Source organism: Podarcis pityusensis (assembly GCF_964106645.2).
Source record: "Podarcis pityusensis genome assembly, chromosome: 12".
Lineage (NCBI taxonomy): Eukaryota > Metazoa > Chordata > Lepidosauria > Squamata > Lacertidae > Podarcis > Podarcis pityusensis.
The window spans coordinates 1,211,730-1,227,626 of NC_138037.1; the positions used below are offsets into that span (position 1 = coordinate 1,211,730).

A 15,897-nucleotide genomic window follows, 5' to 3' on the forward strand; every position below is an offset into this window, starting at 1 on the left:
AACCAGACAAGAACGAACCAGATCCCACGTGCAGCTGAGCCACGTTCACGGGTCGCCCTTCCCCGCAAGGCTGCGGGCCTGGCGAGTTGAAGGGGGGGGGTTGAAGGGGGGTCCCAGCGGGGGGGGGGGCGGGTGCTGTTGGGGTTCTGCACATCCTTAGAGAGAGCCAGTGTGGTGTAGCGGTTAAGAGGAGTAAACTTGTAATCTGGGGAACCGGGTTCGATTCCCTGCTCCTCCACATGCAGCTGCTGGGTGACCTTGGGCCGGTCACACTTCTTTGAAGTCTCTCAGCCCCACTCACCTCACAGAGTGTTTGTTGTGGGAGAGGAAGGGAAAGGAGATTGTTAGCCGCTTTGAGACTCCTTAAAAGGAGTGAAAGGCGGGATATCAAATCCAAACTCTTCTTCTTCTTAAACTTAGGGAGAGGAGATTGGGGAGTTGTTGTTTTTTGGAATGTATTTTTTTAAAAGATTTTCTTGGCTTACAAAAGTGTGTGCACTCTCTTTTTTTCCAAGCAACATTTTTTACAGATCAGTTTCATTTGTTGAGAGATTAGGAAGACTAGGAGGAAAGAGGCTGAGGGGGAAAAGGTGAGTGGGGGTGGGGTGGGGTGGTGATGTTTCTATTTTACTTAATATATGTGGGGTTTTGTGTCAGCGTTGCTTGTGCAGGTTCTCTGCTGTTCGCTTGTGTTCCTTTGGTAGTGAGGGAGGTTGGGGTTGGCCTAGGGTGTGGCTGTTCATTTCTGGTTGGCTGTGGTGATCTTTGTTTCCATGTGTGAGTGGGGTGGGTGGGTGTTTTGGATCAGGTTAGCCATATTGATTTGTATGCTGTTGGTAGATTTTTGTCATTGTCTTGTTGGGCTGTGTATGTGATAAAGGGGAGCCATACCAGGGTGAAGGCGTCGTCTTCTATTTGTCCCCATGTCAGTTTCAGTTTATGTTTTCTAATAAAGCTGTTTCCGATACTATTTGGTACCATTGGCCCATGCTTACTCCTGACAGGTCTCTCCAGGATGATGTTTCTGGCTGCTGAAGCAGGTGGGTTATGAGTTGTTTGTGGTGTAAATGGGCATTACTGTCTTGGAAAATGTTTAGTAGGGCCAATTCTGGGGTGGTTTCTAATACTTGCTAGTTATTTTACATATTTCTCATATAGCTCTTGTCCAGAATAGTTGGATTTGGGGGCACTCCCACCACATGTGGAGGTATGTGCCTGTGGAGGTGCACCCTCTCTAGCATTTTGGTGAGGTTCCTGGGTGTATTAGCACTAGTCTTCTTGGTGTTAGGTACCACCTGCAGGTGAGTTTCAGAGTGAGTTATTTTCTTTTCGTTGATATGGAATTAAAGTGGGGTTTAGACCACATTCTGGTCCATTGAGTGGGGTTAATCTCATAGCCTATGTCCTCCTCCCATTGTTTTTTGATTGATCTCCTCCCTTAAAGCCCAGGAATACACCACTGCCACCTGAATCCACTGGTATACAGGCTCCTCAGATGACTGAGACACCCTGGGGAGAAATCCTCAGAGCCTGAAACTCCAGGTCCTAGATTACCAAACATTTTTGGGCCACTGCCCCCACTCCTCCCCAGTGTCCCCTACCTGTCGGAGCCAGCCGTCACAAATGGCGCAGTTTAGCATAAAATAAAGACACAGAGAGCCAGCAATATTTTCAGGATGGTATGGGCAGCTCCTTTCGAACTTCTCTTCCTCCCGTAACTTTTATTATCCTTTGTTCTCTCCTGTCGCATTGCCGTTTGCCAATGTCTCACATTACCTACATCCGGTCATGGCTTTAACCCACCCATCGCCAAATAGGGTCATGCTGCCCAGAGGGGGAACATAACTCCATATAAGGCTATGCACTTAATACACTGCAAGGCACGGACATGCAGGTCACTGAGGTCAGCGAGGCACCAGGTGGCGCTACAAGCCTTTTTCATGACTTCCTGGCTCCCACACCTACCATATAGAAGCATTATTCAGAATAGCTGTTTGCACAACACACTAAGGAAGATAGCAACACAATAAATTCTAAATGGTAAGTTACATATTTATTCAAAATCAAATGTACGTAGTTTAATTAATACAACACAAAACCAATGAACTTGATTATGCAGTGAAAGTTCTTCAAAGTCTGAGAGTTGTGTACACTGCCACACCTTTGCTTCTTAGTGCCCCCCAGGAAAAAACCCTTCATGGGGCAGTATCACCCACTTTAGGGACCAAGAGGAAGCCAGTAGTTGCAGAGGAGGAACGGTCCTTTCACTGCCCAGGTGTGGCATTCAGGGGGTGGGGCCTCAAGTCAGCCAATAGCAAGCCAGATTCTTGGGGAACTCCAGGCCACTGCTGAGATAACTGCTCTGCCTCTGCTGCAGGGTTGCAAGCTGTGGTCTTGAAGCAGACTCCTTTGTCCCTCTCCATGGTGCTGATTCTGCCTCCCCACCCCATCCTGATAGCTGAGGATCTGGGCGCTATGGAAGTCCTTTTGCTGGTGCGGTCATCAATTTCCCATGGACAGAACATCCATGTACTACTCACAAGGCTTTTCATTCTTCCACTCTCACTTTTCTTCAGCAGTGTGATGCAGCAGCAAAAATAGCTACCCTATTCTAGGCTGCAAGGGATGCGGGTTGTGCTGTGGTGTAAACCACTGAGCCTAGTGCTTGCCAATCAGAAGGTTGGTGGTTCGAATCTCCGCAACAGGGTGAGCTCCCGTTGCTCGGTCCCAGCTCCTGCCAACCAAGCAGTTTGAAAGCACGTCAAAATGCATGTAGATAAATAGGTACCGCTCCGGCGGGAAGGCAAACGGCGTTTCCGTGCACTACTCTGGTTTTCCCAGAAGCGGCTTAGTCATCCCTCGGCCTGTAAAGCGAGATGAGCGCCACAACCCCAGAGTCGTTCACGACTGGACTTAACTGTCAGGGGTCCGTTACCTTTACCTTTTATTCTAGGCTGCATCAATAGAAGCATTGTCCCCGGATTGAGGGAAGAATAGTCATGATGTATTCTAACTTGGTCAGACTCTACTAGAGTTCTGTGTCCAGTTTTGGGCACTACAATTTAAGAAGGATATTGACAAGCTAGAACATGTGACCATGATGATCAAGGGCCACAATAAAGATGGAACAAGCTTGTTTTACACAGCTCCAGAGGGTAGGATCCAAATCAATGGCTTCCAGTTACAAGGAGGAAGGTTTGTACTAAACATCAGGCAGAACATTCTGATGGTGGACTCTCCTTCCTTGCAGGTTTTTAAGCAAGAGGTTGGATAACTATCTGTCATGCATGCTTCTTCTTTTTTTTACAATAATTTTTAATAGTTTTCAATTACACTAATTGAATGAAAGCCTTATCATAACAATGCCAAATTATAATACAATGACTAATCCCAATCATTCAAATACCAAATTATATCATTTTGGTGACCTCCTGCATACTAGAATTTGATGGTTTGAAGATTTACTTTATTTCCGCGTTCCAAAATCTTATTCATCTCAATTACACCCCAGTTGAAATAACAATCCCTTATACAACTACAATATAAACAACATGCATTTGTGTTAACACATTATATGATTTATAAATCTATAAGTGAAGCACTCCAACTATGTCCTTATTCCTCCTATGTGTGTCAGTTATTCTGTCTGTGTTCCTTCCTATCCTTGTAAAATATTATATCTTTTCCCACCCGTTGCTGCTCTCCATCATGCCTTGGGCGGAGCTAATATCCCATTGTTGTTTCAGATGTTCTCAATTTCTCCTTCCCATGATTCACTGATCTGCAACTTCAACAGCAAGTGATGTTATTTCATTCCATTGTCAAGCTTCTGCCTTGTAATCTCTCCTGATTTAGAGCACATTTTCTGGACCTTATCCTTGACTCTCAATAAATTGGGTAGAAAGGTTCTATTCTCAAGTGAATCTCCTTTCTGAGTGTCTCCGTAAACCTGCTGATTAGAGTGTCCATTTCAGAATGTACACCTTTCTGACAGATAAATGACAAACTAGAACTACTTTTTATGTGTATGTGATTTTATACTAATTTATTTTGTTCTAAACTTTTCAATTTTGTAATTGGTGTTTTTATCCTGATACTGATCATTAATCGTGATAAATTTACTATTACTATTACTACTACTACTACTGGTGTGCACTCTTTGATGAGAAGTCAGACTTGCCTTCTGGGTGAAGCTCCGTCCACATTCCAAGCACTGATATGGTTTCTCCCCTGTATGAATTCTTTGATGGGGAGTGAGACTTTCCTTCCAAGCGAAGCTCTTTCCACATTCCATGCACTGATATGGTTTGTCCTTGCTGTGAGTTCTTTGATGGGAACTGAGATGAGAGTACCGACTGAAGCTCTTTCCACATTCCAAGCACCGATATGGTTTCTCCCCTGTATGAATTCTTTGATGTGCTATGAGACTTTCCTTCTGGGTGAAGCTCTTTCCACATTCAAAGCAGTGATATGGTTTTCCCCCTGTATGAATTATTTGATGAGATGTGAGACTTTCCTTCCAGGCAAAGCTCTTTCCACATTCCATACACTGATATGGTTTCTCCACACTGTGAGTTGTTTTATGGAAACTGAGATGGGATTTCCGAATGAAGCTCTTTCCACATTCCAAGCACTGATATGGTTTCTCACCTGTATGAATTCTTTGATGGAATGTTAGAGTTAATTTCTGGGTAAAGCTCTTTCCACATTCCAAACACTGAAATGGTTTCTCCCCTGTATGAACTCTTTGATGTGTCTTAAGCATAGCACTCTGGCTGAAGCTCTTTCCACATTCCAAACAATGATATGGTTTCTCCCCTGTATGAATTCTTTGATGCGACTTAAAAATGGATCTCTGGCTGAAGCTCTTCCCACATTCCAAACAATGATATGGTTTCTCCCCTGTATGAATTCTTTGATGGGTTGTGAGATGGGCACTCTGACTGAAGCTCTTTCCACACTCTAGGCACTGATATGGTTTTTCCCCTGTATGAATTCTTTGATGGGTCGTGAGCTTCGCACTATGAAGGAACCTCTTTCCACATTCAAAGCACTGATATGGTTTCTCCCCTGTATGAATTCTTTGATGGGCTGTGAGACTTTCCTTCTGGGTGAAGCTCTTTCCACATTCCAAGCACTGATATGGTTTCTCCCCTGTATGAATTCTTTGATGGGAAGTGAGACTTTCCTTCCAAGCGAAGTTCTTACCACATTCCATGCACTGATATGGTTTTTCTCCGCTGTGAGTTCTTACGTGGGAACTGAGATGGGAATTCCGACTGAAGCTCTTTCCACATTCCAAGCACTGAAATGATTTCTTCCCTTTATGAATTCTTTGATGGGTCATGAGACTTTTTTTATTCGTAAAGCTTTTCCCACATTCCAAGCACTGATGGGATTTCTTCCCAAGGTGATTTATTTGGAGGGAAGTGGAATGGGAGCTTTGACTAAAGTTCCTTCTACACTCTGTATATTTACATCGCTTCTCCATTGTGTAGACATTGTCATGGTCTCCCTCGTTTTTAATTTCCAATTCATTACCATCTGTAACACAGAGAGAAACGGATCACAGACTCAGGAAGAAATGCAACCCTCGGTTTTTGAACAATGCTAATTAATGCTTGGGACAGAGGAAGAAGAGAAGGGAATTAAATGTAAGGTCTTACAACCGGCTTCACTGCTTTTGTTGACAGGCCTTAAAGGGAACTTGAGTATCAGGAACAGGTCAGCAATAAATCACATGGAATAAATGAAGTTTAAAAATTTTCATGAGAACAAACAGGCTGCTCAGTAGTGTCAGGCCCAGTGAGGACAGGAACAATTCCTAGTAGACTCTGCCACCATGAGGATGTTGTCGCGACTTCAAGTCCCTGCCTTCCCACAACTAAGCCTCCTCTTCTTATGGGTCCTTCCCTTCCACCAGCACAACTGTCTCTGCTGCTCCTTCTTCTTCATACCTCTTCTAGTTCAGAGAGACAAGGGGGGAAGGGAGCTTATCACAGCAGGAGGGCGAGACACCCTGGCTTCATCACCAGTCTGACTCACCTGTGCCTCTTGGCCTCCCTCTTCTTCAGCTTCTACTTCCGGACTCCTCTCTGCCACAGACTCCCCCTGCTCACTAAAACCTGTTACTTCCTCAGCTTCCAACACCTCCTCCTCCCAATCCCTTCCTTCTCTCCCTCTGACAACTCGATGTTGTCCCACCACCACTCCCCAGGCTCTGAGCCTTATTCCCTTGGGGGTTTCCCACCTGGTTCCTCCCACCATTCCTCTACATCCTGCTGGTCCAGTGAGATTTATAAAGCCCGGTTCTATTCCAGAACAAATTTTGTTCTGCTGAATCATGGAATTCACACCATACCAATGTCAGTCATCTCTTTTGTCAATGAAAAACTGACAGAAGCAAAAACAGAAAGAGAAAACCTGACAGAAGCTTCTTCAAATTCCATAACATCCCTGAAGGCCCAGGTAGTTCAGAACAGCTCAACCATGGCTTTAAAAGGCAAAACCGGAGGAAGACTATTCAGAAACAAAAGAGTAGATAGCCCTCCATTCAGGGTTCACTGTGAGGGTGTCAGAATCGCAGATGCTGTAGGTGGTGCTGTTGAGCTTCATCAAAATATTGGAGGTCCATCATATATAGATACGTATTGAATTTCAAAACAGACATCATGATCCAACAGGGAGCCTTACTGAGAGAGTTCATGATCCCACAATTCTCTTCCATGACTTCCTTATGCAGAGCTTTCTGGTTGGGATCCAGCAAAGCCCACTCCTCATCTGTGAAATGAACAGCTACATCTTCAAAGCACACTGGACCCTAAAAGAAGAGAGAAGTCTTCCTCTTAGACGGCCAACAGATTATCTACAACAGAGTGCTCTGGTGCTTTCTGCCTGTTCATTGCTGTTCTGTTTTAATGGGATTGTTTTGCTGTACATTTTAATTATGGATGCACATTTTAAGGTCTTAACGGAATTGTTTTATTGTGTATTTTAATGATGGGTATTCATCTTTGTGTAAATGGGTGCAGGGAGGGGAAGGAGGGGGAAAGCCCTATAGTGCAACCAATGGGACTCGTGAGGTGAATCTGGCCACTCCTTTTATGGTTTGTCAACTGTTTAGAAGCATATCTTAGCATAAAATGTTGAATTGGTAAATAAAACTGCAACTGATAAATAATACTAGCATCATTCAGAAGGCTGGTGAACGTGACATGATTGTTAATCATTCTCAGGACATAAACCTTCTGGAATGCCATTTTAAGCCTTTGTTAAGGATAATTTTGACAGAAGTGAAGAGCAGGAGCCTCTTTGCCCACAATGCTCCTTCTCCCTACCTGAGCTGGTTCCAGAGCTGCTGTTTCTCCTCTGCCTCCATGCAAAGATGGATGAAGAGGTCTTGGCAGCATCATTCTGTCACCTGTGAGAGACAAAGGGAAGTGGCAGGCCATTAGCACATGCTTTTCTTAGAGGTGAAGCAGTGCACCTCTAACTACAGATGGGCTTCTGATAAAGTCTCACCTACTGAGTAAATTTTGACATTTGTATCTTAGCTACATAAAAAGGCATGTCCACAACTTAAGGCTCTTGGCCTCAAGCATCCGCCCCGAAAGATGAAAAGAACCCACAGGTTAGTTTCCAAATCCACAGAATGTGACCAAATGGAGAAAAAACTCCTTCTTCCTTACCCAGTGGTCTCTCTCTCTGGACCAACTTAATCCCCTTTGCCTCAGTGGAATCCAGCCCCATTTCTGCAAACAGATTCTTTTCCTGAAAAAGCAACAAGGATTCAGAACAGTGAATGAGCAGAAATATTAGAAAAGGAATGGGAGGGGCAAACACTTCAGGGTATCAGAGATCATTCCTAGGAAAGAATTTCAGGAAACTGTCCCTCCTATCACAGAGCCCCTAGGGAATATCCAGAGGACAGTCTCTCTCACCTGCTGCTCTGCTTGCTTCCTCTCCTCTGCCTGACTCAGGAGGAATCCTTCGGCCAGGGCCACTGCCTGGGAACTGGTCTCTGCTCCACATTCCCTCACCCAGATCTCCATCTCAGAAGGAAGGACAGCCAGGAACTGCTCCAAAATCACCAGGTCCAGCATCTCAGCTTTCGTGTGCCTTTCTGGCTTCAGCCACTGACGGAAAAGGAGGTAGAGGCGGCTGCAAACCTCTCGAGGTCCTTTGGCCTCCTGGTAGCAGAACTGCCTGAATTGTTGGCTCTGCACATCTGAGCGGAGAATGTCCTCCTCACCCAGGATCTTCTGCATGGAGCTTTCCCAGAATCCCTCACTGGTCCCAGTTTTGATGACATGGCCTCTTCCTGCTTCTGGGCCAGCTGATTCTTGCTCATCCATCTGGGCTCTCAGGAAGCCTCCAAGATATTAGAAGGAAGCCCTTGTTCGTCTGTCCTAAGCAGAGGCGTCTGCAAATCCTACAAAGCAAATACATTGTTCTGTTATGAAACAGACACATGGCCACAGGAAGAATAAAGTTCCCTGAGCAAGCGTGGATGAGTCTGTGAGGAGAACCTGAGCTTACAGGGTTAAACAGCTCAGAATGTACGCCCTGCCTACAGTTGGGAGGGGGGAAATGCTACGTCAGTTCCGAGAGACTAAAGTCTTTGTTCTGTCTCTCTACTTTCGCTTTTGAGGAGAGAGGACGTGTTTTTCACGATGCTGTTCGCTGTGATAGATAATGGATAGTCTGCTGTAAATAAAACTGCTTTTAGCTGCTAAGATCCTGTGTGGACTTTATTTAAGCACACTGAAGAATGCACTGGAGTTTTTGCAGCTTCCTCTAGCCGCTGTTGATCTCAACTCTGCTATGCTCAGAAGTATCGGAATGTGGTCTTTGGAATGCAGAGGCCTGCGATGGGGGAAGCGTGCCGGACGCTTATCTGAGCAATAAATCAATATTATCTAACAGGTTATGGAGGCAGTTAATGCAATTAGAGGAAGCCCGCTTTGATGTGCTGTGTGCTTAAGAAGGCTGGGAAACTGAGAAGCTGTTGTTTTGCTGCCGGAAGGCAAGAGTCCTGCTTTGAGGCTTCGCCTGGGAGAGAAGCAGGGAAGCTGGCTGCAATGCTGTGTGCTGCAAAGAGCCACTGGAGGCCTCTCCTTTGAAGCTGGCTGGTACGCGTGAGTACTTCAAAGCCCCAATGGGAGCACTGGGGAGGAGATGGCTGAGCTCCAGGACTTTTATGATGTCCCGTTTGAAAAGCTCACAACCCAGTCCTGGGATATCTGGGTTAGAAGAGTCAGGGGGTGGTTTTTGGCCACAGGGTTCTGGGATATAGCCCAGAAGGAGCCGGCCCCACCCATGCCAGTTGCTGCTGAAGAAGGAGGAGCAGAACTGGAGGCTGCTCTCCTGGAAGATAGAGAGCTGAGAATGCAAAGGGAGCTCTGCATGTTGAGAGCAAGCGTGGACGCTATGCTGTTGCCCCACCTGGAGGGCATTGAGTCGGCTCAGGCCGCCTGGCAGGTGCTGAGGAGTCTGTGTGAGAGCTCAGCAGGAGCCCAGGGCCGGGAGGAAGCCGAGAGCAGGGAGGAAGCCGAGAGCCCAGAGGGGGCTGCTGGCCATGTTCCTGAAGTTACAGCTGGGAGTAGCTGCTTTGTCTCCGAGGGGCCGTGTGATGTTGAGGCCTACAACCAGAGTGCTGGGGAGCGTGCAGGCCCAGGCTGTGCACCCAAAGGTGGGGGTGCTGGGAACAAAGGAATGGCTGAAGAGGGAGCTGTGACAGCTGTTGCTACGCGTCGCCGCTGTTATCGCTGTGGCTCCCCCTCCCATCTGGTGAGAGAATGTCCAGTGGAGGAACAGCCGAAGGCCGTCTCCCGTAGCAACCAGATAAAGAGCTCTTCTTCAAAGCGTGGGAAAGGCAAGCCGAAGGCAGCTGGCAGAGACACTGAACGTAAACATTTGGCTGCCTCTATGGCTGTAGTCAAGAGTTGTCAACAGGATGCTGTGCTGGCTTTTGTTATCGACTCAGGAGCGTCTCATCACCTAGTGCCATCTGCAGGATTCCTGGAGAACTGCACCTCTGTAAAATCTGGGAAGACTGTCTGTTTAGCAGATGGGACTCGACACCCACTCACGCAGACTGGCTCACTGTTTTGTTCTTTCTTGCAGGATTCAATCCAGGCTTTTGTTGTTCCAGGACTGTCCTGCGCGTTGCTGTCTGTCAGTGCACTTCTTGCTGAGAACTACAGAGTGTGTTTTGAGAACAATGAGTGTTCTATTTCCAAGAATGGACAGCACCTAGTCAGTGTTGAATGTAAAGACAGGTTGTTTGTGATAAATGCTTCTTTTGCAGGTCCAGATGACACGGATGACACGGAGGAGGCTCAAGCGCGGTGTGCCAATGTTCCAGTTCATGATGCGTGTGCACATCTCTGGCACAGACGTATGGCACACGTGTTGTGGGGGTCAGTGAAAAGGATCCCAAAGTATACGCAAGGGTGCAAAATGAAATCATGTGCTAAGTTTCTAGATTGCAGAGCGTGCAAGTCCGCAAAGGTGAAAACGTGCACATACCCTAGGTCTGAGAGGGTGACCACTAGGGCTTTTCAGTTAATTCATGCAGATTTGTCAGGTCCGTTTTCTGTGAGCAGTTTGGGCGGAGCCAAATTTGCGCTGGTTCTGATTGATGACCATACGCAGAATTCTTGGACGTTCTTGCTTCGGCGCAAAGATGAAGCTGCGCCACTAATCAAAGACTGGATTGCGGCTGTGGAACTGCAGTTTTCCACACGGGTGCAAAACTTTCAGAGCGATCACGGTGGGGAGTTCACCGGGTCTGCACTGCAAGGTTTCTTCCGCAAAAAGGGGATTCAACACAGGTTGACTTCTCCACACAGTCCCCAACAGAATGGGATCGCGGAACGCAGAAACAGGACTCTAGGGGAGATGTCCGCAGCTCTTTTGTTTGATGCCGGGCTCCCACAGCGTTTTTGGGGGGAGGCTTGGCGAACGGCCAACTTTATTCTGAACAGGTCGTTCAATTCAGTGGTAGGTGACACACCGTACTTCTTGCTCCATGGCAAGAAACCGAAGGTGCACTACTTCCGCGTTTTTGGCTGAGGCTTGGGTCCTCATACCAAAGGCCAAACGCAAGAAAGGTGAACCCAAGTCCCAAAAGATGATTTTTTGTGGGTATGAGCCAGGGACCAAGGGGTGGAGGTTTGCGTATCCGTCAGGGAATCAGTCCAGGATTCTGCTCAGCAACAGTGCTGAATTCTGTGAGCAGAGTGGCTGGGCAAGGATACATGGAAACCCTGACATCCTGTCACAGAGTCTGCTAGACTCTGCTGATGAAGGAGAGGAAGAGGTTGAACTTGCTACTGAGGCTCAGAGTCCAGACCCAGTGCAGGCAGAAGGGAGAACTTCTCCCAAGGCTGTGAAGATTGAGCAACGCAGTGCTCCATCTTCCCCCACAGGTTCGGCTGAGAAGTCCAGAAGGCGCAGTAAGTCAGAGGGGGAGCTCTCTGATGCCAAGGACGTTCTGGCTGGCCCTAGTGGGTCAGAGGGGGTTCCTGAAGTAGTGCTGCGCCGTTCAACGCGGACGACCAAGGGGAAACCTCCTGAAAGGTTTGCCGTCACTAGCGTGTGGGTCGGAATGGCACAGTGTGAACCCGAGAGTTTTGAGGATGTTCAGAAACTGCCTCAGGAAGACGCCAGGAAATGGCATGAGGCGATGCAGAAGGAGATGAACTCAATGGAGTCTCTAGGTGTGTTCTCCCTCACGAAGTTGCCGGTGGGTGAAAAGGCAGTGGGTAGCCGCTGGGTTTACCGTCTTAAGCCCACAGCGGCAGGAGAACCGCAGTATAAGGCCAGATTAGTGGCGAGAGGATTCACGCAGCGCAGGGGGTTGCATTATACGGAGATTTATGCGCCCACGTGTAGGAGTGAGTCGCTACGCTTGGTCTTGGCCATCGCTGCACAAAGAGGTTTGCTGGTGCATCACTTTGATGTGGATGTTGCTTACTTGAACTCAGACCTCCAGGAGGATCTGTACATGCTTCCTCCTCCAGGGTTTGAGGGCAATGAGCGAGGTACTGTGTGGAAACTTCACAAGTCAATTTACGGCCTGAAGCAGTCGGCCAGGAATTGGAACTTGTGCCTGAATGAAGCTTTGGAGAAGCTATGTTTCAGGAAGAGTCTTGCTGACAGTTGCCTGTTCCTTAGAGGATCAGGAGACTCACAGGAACTGGTGTTATTTTACGTTGATGACATCATCCATGTTGGAAAGGCAGACAAACAGGTGCAGAAGTTTGCCAAAGAGCTTGGGAAACGGTTTCAGCTCAAGGACCTGGGTGCAGTAAAGATCTACCTAGGTGTCCAGATAGCGAGAACTGAGGATGGTAGCTTCTTGCTCAGTCAGAAAGGCAAGATTGAGCAGTTGCTGGAGAAGTTCAGAATGTCCGATTGTGCAGGAATTCGGACACCCATGGAGACGAACTTCGTAAAAGATAGCCAGCAAGCAGAAAGTGCTGAGTTTGAGAATGCTGAGCTCTTTCAGTCAACTCTAGGTAGTCTGTTGTATCTGTCCCAATGGAGCAGACCAGACATTGCCTTTGCTACCAACCTGCTAAGTAGGGAAGCGTCAAAGCCCAGTGTGAGTGCTTGGCACGGTATCAAGCGGGTACTGCGCTACCTGCAGCATACCAAAGACTTCTGTCTTAAGCTGCCAGCTGAAGGTGAGGCGAAGCTCACATGCTATGCGGACAGTGACTGGGCGAATTCGCAGGACCGCAAGTCTGTGTCTGGGTTGGTGATAAAGTTTGGGAAGTCACTAGTTGGGTGGAAGTCCCGGAAGCAAAGTCTCATTGCGCTGTCTTCTACTGAGGCTGAATTCAGTGCACTGTCAGATTTGTGCCGGGAACTAGAGTTCTATAGATGCTTGGTGCAAGAGATCTATGGGGATTGTAGCTTGCCCATCACGGTTTGGGAAGACAATCAACCCTGTTTGAAGTTGGCTGAATCTGCGCAATTTAAGGCGAGAACCAAGCATCTGGACATACGTTTCCAAAATGTGTGTCAGAGTGTTCAGTCAGGTTTGGTACGACTGAAGTACTGTGCCAGTCACAGTAACCTGGCCGATGGATTTACCAAACCTTTAAGCTTCCAGCGTCATGGGGAGTTTTGTGGTGGTTTGGAGTTGGGGGTAAGTTCTGTACTTACTGTCCCCACAGTAGCGCAGGGCGAGAGGGGGTGTGAGGAGAACCTGAGCTTACAGGGTTAAACAGCTCAGAATGTACGCCCTGCCTACAGTTGGGAGGGGGGAAATGCTACGTCAGTTCCGAGAGACTAAAGTCTTTGTTCTGTCTCTCTACTTTCGCTTTTGAGGAGAGAGGACGTGTTTTTCACGATGCTGTTCGCTGTGATAGATAATGGATAGTCTGCTGTAAATAAAACTGCTTTTAGCTGCTAAGATCCTGTGTGGACTTTATTTAAGCACACTGAAGAATGCACTGGAGTTTTTGCAGCTTCCTCTAGCCGCTGTTGATCTCAACTCTGCTATGCTCAGAAGTATCGGAATGTGGTCTTTGGAATGCAGAGGCCTGCGATGGGGGAAGCGTGCCGGACGCTTATCTGAGCAATAAATCAATATTATCTAACAGAGTCTTGCTAAGAACCAGGGCTGGGCTGGACTACAGCCCAGACTCTGAACTGCCTTCAAAAAGGGAGAAGGAGAAGTCAGCATCTAGTCCTCCTAGAAGAAAGGTTACTATACAAAATGTGCAGGAAACCTTGAAATTTTCTGTCAGATGAATCAGCCTATTTGCTCCTGTCTTTCAGTGTTTTCAATCAGTGAAAGAAGTCAGAACTGTGATTGACAAGCGAGTCATTTGTACGAGTGTAAATTAGACACTAGGCTATAGTCTGTTCAGCCACAGCAGGTTCTGCACCCTTCCTGCCCTTTGACCTCCTCCCCAAAGAACTCTCTTCCTTGTCTCCTGAGAAGACAGAAGCCAGCCAACCTGCCAACTTTGGGGTCCTCTAGGGTTGCTCTCCCTCCCTCCCCCAATTCAGGGCCCAATTCTTTCCTGCTTCTGCCTCAGTTTCTAGCATTTGGATTCTCCAATGTTCTCAAGACACACTACTGGGGTGGAGTCCCTTTTTCTTAGGCTTGAGGGCCAAAGAACAGTGCTAAAAAGCAAGTATAGAAGGGCTCACATTCCTGCTGTGTCTGTAAGCAGCCCTCTTCAGCTGCTTCCCTTTATCCGGTTTTGTTTAAACATATTCCTCAGACACTGAACACTAATGAAACTTATGTTGTAGATATTCCCATAAACATATTGTGCTATTTCTGTAATAATGACACAACAATTTTTTGTATCCTTTATTATTCCTAGTTTTCTGCTTTTGCTTATACCTACATGTTCCCATGAGGTATTTTCCCTCAGAGCCAGAGCAGAGTGTGGGGGTGCAGAGCCTCTGAGGTTCCAGCAGAGGGCAGGAGCCTCTCTCTTTCTGATTGGCTCCCAGCCCTTTTGGAGGGAAAATCTAAGCAGCCCTTTCTGAGGGAGAGAGTTGGATAGGGCCTGATCTGAGAGGGGAGAGGGGGATTGGGAGAGGGTTTGTCTGAGGGAGAACTGGCTCTGATCTGAGGAGAATCTCTCTAGCCAGAAGAAGGAGTCTCACAGCTTAGATAGGAAGATGACCCGGTGGAGGGTCTGGGGAGAATATGGAGGCAGGATTTAATCTGGAGGGCTGAGTCTGAGGCAGGAGAGGGAGAAGCTGTGGGAAGACGGACTAAACCGGGTTCTCCTTCCAGTCAGTTGGGGAGAGATCTGCTAGGAAGAGAAGACCCCCAAACGAATTACAAGGGCTGAGGGGATCCCCTGGGTCTGTGGGAAATCCTTCAGGAGTGGGATGGCTAAGAGAGAGGCGGACGGGGGGGGGGAAATGCCCCTCGCTCAGGAACCAAAGTATTAGGCTAAGAAGGAAGCTGTGCTGTATTAAAAGTCATAACTAAGTAAAGGAATGAGAGGGAAGGAACAGAAACCGTGTTGATTCTTTTACCTCCTATGGTTGAATCCTGAACTTCCAACTGAAGTACAACAAGTGAGCTTTTAGCAACTGAAGTTTAAGAAAAGCTGTGCATATACCACAGTGACATCTTTATATTTAGTTTAAGTAAGAAGTTAAGGAGAACGCACCTCCTGACCCAAATTTGTTTCACAATCTTATTTTTTTGTAAATAAAACTGTTCTTGTTCGTTCAGCTCCTTCCTAAGACTCTAAATCAACAAGCTTTCCCTCACACAAGATACTCACAAGGTAAAAAGTAAAGGACCCCTGACAGTTAAGTCCAGTTGCAAACGACTGTGGGGTTGCAGCACTCATCTCGCTTTATTGGCCAAGGGAGCCGGCATACAGCTTCTGGGTCATGTGGCCAGCATGACTAAGCCGCTTCTGGCGAACCAGAGCAGCGCACGGAAACGCCCTTTACCTTCCCGCCGGAGCGGTACTGATTTATCTACTTTGACATGCTTTCGGACTGCTAGGTTGGCAGGAGCAGGGACTGAGCAACAGGAGCTCACCGCTGACCACCTAATCAGCAAGCCCTAGGCTCTGTGGTTTAGATCACAGTGCAACCCCCGTCCCTACTCACAAGGTACACTAACAAGGTACACTAACAAGGTCTCTAATTAGACATGTCTGGTCTGACAGAAGCATGCGCCCCTGACTTCTCATTCACCTTTCTGTCTCACAGATGGCGGAGGGATTCTGGCAAGACCGCCTCATCCATCTTTTCTTGGTGGCGGAGGAGAAGTCGCGGCTGTGGAACCAGATGAGGTGGGGAGAAGGAGCATGGGGGGGGGGAGAGAGACTGGGGGGTGTAATTTGCGTACCATGAGGTGGGTCTGCTATATTTAATGGGGAGCAGTTAGTGGGG

At 47.5% G+C, this 15,897-nt stretch overlaps 2 protein-coding genes across 11 annotated transcripts in view; one reads left to right on the top strand and one right to left on the bottom strand.

The window, feature by feature from the left end:
• LOC308459772 (uncharacterized protein) overlaps window positions 1-15,897 on the bottom strand; it is a 71,267-nt gene that overhangs the window by 33,345 nt on the left and 22,025 nt on the right. The window lies entirely within an intron of this gene.
• The window catches only part of LOC308459830 (uncharacterized protein), an 89,495-nt gene continuing 89,189 nt past the window's right edge, over window positions 15,592-15,897 (top strand). The window contains exons 1-2 of the mRNA XM_080975562.1: window positions 15,592-15,615; window positions 15,715-15,797. The gene's annotated coding sequence lies outside the window, so the exon portion shown is untranslated. The remainder of the gene's footprint in view (window positions 15,616-15,714; window positions 15,798-15,897) is intronic.